This window comes from Ascaphus truei, unplaced genomic scaffold (assembly GCF_040206685.1).
Source record: "Ascaphus truei isolate aAscTru1 unplaced genomic scaffold, aAscTru1.hap1 HAP1_SCAFFOLD_3433, whole genome shotgun sequence".
Taxonomy (NCBI): Eukaryota; Metazoa; Chordata; class Amphibia; order Anura; family Ascaphidae; genus Ascaphus; species Ascaphus truei.
Genome location: NW_027456435.1, coordinates 2,691 through 7,485, shown reverse-complemented (window position 1 = coordinate 7,485; position 4,795 = coordinate 2,691). Strand labels below are relative to the sequence as shown.

The window sequence follows — 4,795 nt, the reverse complement described above, 5'->3', positions numbered from 1 at the left end:
AAGTGTCACTCACTGGAAATTAATTATATATATTTATATTTTGTGCTTAGAGCTCCCTCAAGAACATCAGATTTCAGGACACTGGCATTCTCGTGCGAAGACAGGACTGCAGCAGACTGAGCATTTTGCTTGTAGTAAGGGTTAAGTGAATAAACCGGTAATCGTTGAGCACTTGGTCGCTGCAGTTAGACCCAACAGCTGATAAAAAAGGATGGCTCGGAGCTCGGTCAATTCTTGAACTATAAACCATATTCCCTATAATGTGAGGAAGGAAGGCACTTTGAAGGAGGGTAACCTGGTTCAATTTCCAGTGTCGGCTCCTTGTGACCTTGGGCAAGTCACTATTTCCCTGTGCCTCAGGCACGACAAACAGATTGTAAGCTCCACGGGGCAGGGACTGCGCCTGAAAAAATTCTCTATAAAGCGCTACGTAAAACTAGCAGCACTATACAAGAACATGCAATAATTATTACTAAAAACGGGTGATTGTGCGCTTGAGTGGGTGTGCTTATTGTCATTTATGGTGGTATGCAGGTTTGTGTAGGGAATGGCAGATTGCCCTTTATGAAAACTGTGCACCCTACATATAAAATGCATTGATAATCAGTAACCGTTGATTTTGGAGTGCGTCTCACACCATTCTGCAGCACTGCCCGGGGTAGCGTCGTCCGAATGAGTCCTCTCATACGTATGCACTGTACATTTACAAAGTAGATCTAAAAAATGTCCAAATATGTTATATGGGACAAAAAGAAAAACAGACCCATCATAGTCCTTTATAAAAATTTATTGGTACAGTGCAAAATAAATTAGGGGGAAAAAAATGCTCTAATGTCCTGATCTTTGTGGGCGCAGCGACTGAATTACCTGGAACCAACTCAGACTGGCATGGGTTTGAGACAGCAGTTCCCATGGGGAAAATAAGTGCTAAGGCAGCAACGATGCCGGCTTTCATTAACTCATGGGAAGTATAACATTACACTTGCCAATTCACGGTCAACAAGTCTGCGGCCCATGGTGGATGGAATATACATTAGTAGAGAACACAAACATTCTTTTGGAACCAAGGCTGTAAATCCCTTCACAAGAAGGGCCTCCACTGTCCTTTAAAACCCACCTTTTGTTGTACATGAGCCTAAATGCCAAGAAGCTCCACACTTATTCTCTTGGCTCGCTCGTTTGGGGACATTGAGGGATTATTATTAACCTGTGGTACCAACCCGATGACCTCAATTAGGAGTTTGTGTTGGGATAGTACCCTAATCTGCACTATCAGTTTAAAGAATAACCACCTCACTCATCTCTCCTCTACCCCATCCTGCCATTTCTGTAACCCCATCCCTTCGTTCCTCCTGTCGTCCATAAAAACCTTCATAAAATCGATTAGCAGTTTATTTTGTAATCCAATTCCTGAGCATGGTCTCTCCTCTCTGACTTTTTGTTGATCAATCTAAAACGAATTACTTAAATATAAGGCATTTAAAAAAAAATCTGCTTTGTTGGCGTTCGTGTATGCCAAATAGATCGGGAGCTCGCCAGGTCCAGCTCAGTTTGTCACGGATTGGACTGACGGACTAGAGATTAACACAAATAAAATAAACAAGCGTGCACATTATAACAATATGCACCGTACAGAATTTGTCCCATCATGGAAATGCCGCCGAGGGTTTGTTGAAGTCTTCAACAGCTGCGAAAGAAAACAAGGAATAATGATGTTAAAAAGAAAAATCATCTGAAGTGAACACAAAGCACCGCACTGAAATAACACAACACGGTCACGTTACCTAGATATTGTTTATCAATTAACCCTTCAGCAATAAAATAAATGAAACCATTACTAATTGGATTAAAAAATAAATAAATAAATGTGGTGTGCCGTTTTGAACAAAGTGAGGAATCATTGTATCTTTAAAGGACACAGAATGGCCATCTGAGAATACCAGCAAAAGATGTAAGAAAGATGATGCACACAGTCTAGTCACGTGAGAAGTCCGTGCTAAGGATCATCAGTCTCTGTGCTTTGCCTCCGGTTCTTACGTACCTGCAGACTGAGACATACAAGTACGCCTTTGTGGGAGGGTAGGTAAAGATCTAGTGACAATTGCCTACTAGGTAATAAAAACAATCTGTGTGTTGGGGAAGAGGAGAAGCTCTTCAGAAGGCCACAATGAAGCCAATTTATCACAAAAAGTAGGTGCTGCTTATTATATTTTGAGTCTAATGGAAAATTCTGATTAGCAATATTAGAAACCACATTTACAACTTCATAACAAGGGGAAAACAGCGCTTAATACTGCAAGTAATGGTGCATGCTTTATCCTCTTGCAAAGGGAATGCTTTTCAAGGTACTGTTGACAATGGTGAACAGGTTGTTCTACAGAAAATATTACCAGTGTTCCAGACATCTTCCGACGTCACTGATCAGCAATGTGTCACGTCTCAAGTATACCCCCATATGGCAATTTGCAACGGACCTGTGTTTAAGGGATAAGTACAGATACCATGGATTTGTGAATGAGACCATGTGTATTTCATATAGCAAGACAGCACTATCTATACAAAAGCCGGCGCAGTGTCGTAAAAAAGACACAGACATTAACTTTCCGCTTTTCAATAAATTCACATTCAGTTTGAGAATGGTTGCCCCCCCCCCTTTTCTTTGTTGCAAGTTTGTCTCTGCAAATAGCAGAACAAAGAATTTGGGCAGAATATTCATGTGACTTGCTATATAATATTGGCTGCCTAATCCCCCGGTGATGGTTACTGGAATTAAACCCGCAGGCCTGTATATCCCAAATAAATCACCAACAAGACAGGTCATTGCTGCATTTCCTGGTTTAAGTATGAACATTATGAAGGACAGTTTCTAGGCCCTGTAAGAACACAGACACAGAGGCACATCTCAGTTCGGAGAAGTACACCACAGAGGACTCTGTTCTCATTTCTGTACCTCCAGTTCTTACGTGCCAGCACACTGGTATTGCAAGCACGCCTTTGTGGGAGGATCTCATATCCAACAGATTACATTTATTGGACAGAATAAAAAACAAAACCTGTAAAAGTAACATTATTTGGGGCCTGTATTAATGCACTGTAAAAGTTGGGTATTTAGAAATCAGAAGGCAACACTTCAGGCCCAGTAGCAAAAAACTAGGGAAGTCAGAACCCTTTCTGCATAATAACGTCTGGTGAAGTCATAGATGTCTTTATGTGCCAAGTGTTGACAAACAAATACTGTACATACCAACATGCAGCATAGTAATCTCCTCTCCAAGCGGGGAGTGGATACATTGACCAAAATCTCAGAACTAGAAGCAGTTACATTGGTCAGTTACCCATAGATTTACTTACCGGAGGTTTTATTCCGGGGCCATGATCTGCTGAAAACCTGCACAGCAACGGAGGTCAAGATGAGCTTTTCGTGACTTTTTTTGGATGGTTTCAATTGAACATTCTGCAGGAGGAAGGGGACACACACACACACACGAATACAGGAGTTGCTGCTCCTCTGACAGCAAGGGGTTAATGATGACATTCTGTGCCATAGGTAAAGTGCACACTCCAACTCAATATCCAATGCTGCCATGTGCTTTATAACGAGGAATCAAACGCGTTAGTGTATAATGAGTAACATTATATTATTTTTATTATAGAGTAAAGCAGTGTGATCCTCTGATAGGAAACCCTTCTATTTACTGGATTACTACAATAGGATATCTGAATTATCCAGATAATCTCCCCACCCACCTTATGAAAAAGTGACACACATACATTTATGGGATTAAAAATCTAGGTTTTAGAGATGACACATTAACCTCTTTACTGCCACAGAAGTCCCCACTTCGTGCTGAACGACCACCTGGCAACACATTAATGTTACTGCACAGGGTGTGCGAACACACAGACACCACGTTACATTCAGAAATAAAGTAGTAGTTTAACACAATATATGCAGAGCATGCCCAGGCTGGCATTAAGCAGTCTCCTGGGTGATGTGTTCAGCCCCAGCGCTGGCACATCCTGCCCACCGCCGAGGATGGCATTGGATTCACTCACCTTGCTTCTCCCTCACTAACATGGCTGCACATGGTCTCACTTCCGGGTTCCTGGCAGCAAGCTCTTTCCAACACCCACCTTTGCTATTGGCTGCTTGTATTATTCGTGATAGGCTAGAGGTCACATGATGCTCTCGGCCAAGCCCTGATTATGAACCAATATTTCCAATGCCAGCCCTTACTGCCTAATTTATAGTCACAATTATTTAATTGCAACATAATTGAGTCCAGGACATCCAAATCTAACGTATGTGTTTTAGCATTAATCGTAGCGTGTGTGTGAGACAGACAGACACAGGATACATAAGCGAATAAAAATCAAACTCCAATTTCGACCTCCTTTGAACAATTAGTTCAAAGGTAAGTTTATATACAGAAATGCTAAAGCAGTGTTTTCATACCGGGGTTCCTATGAGCCCTTGTGTTCCCCGAGCATCCCTAAAAGGGTTCTCTCCAATTTTTAGGTAAATTGAAAATTGTACTAAATACAGAAGACTTTACAATGCATCTGATCTCAGATGCGCTATTAGAGAGGGTTGGGGATCCTTACAATGCATCTGATCTCAGACGCGCTATTAGAGAGGGTTGGGGTTCCTTACAATGCATCTGATCTCAGACGCGCTATTAGAGAGGGTTGGGGTTCCTTACAATGCATCTGATCTCAGACGCGCTATTAGAGAGGGTTGGGGTTCCTTACAATGCATCTGATCTCAGACACGCTATTAGAGAGGGTTGGGGTT

General features: G+C 41.9%; 1 long non-coding RNA gene across 1 annotated transcript; it reads right to left on the bottom strand.

Moving 5' to 3' along the window:
* Positions 1-771: 771 nt before the first annotated feature.
* LOC142483613 (uncharacterized) lies at positions 772-4,123 on the bottom strand. The gene is made up of 3 exons (XR_012797402.1): positions 3,352-4,123; positions 2,391-2,474; positions 772-1,687 (listed from the first exon to the last, which is right to left on the bottom strand). It is a non-coding gene; the product is annotated as an uncharacterized LOC142483613 (long non-coding RNA).
* Between the last annotated feature and the right edge of the window lie 672 nt (positions 4,124-4,795).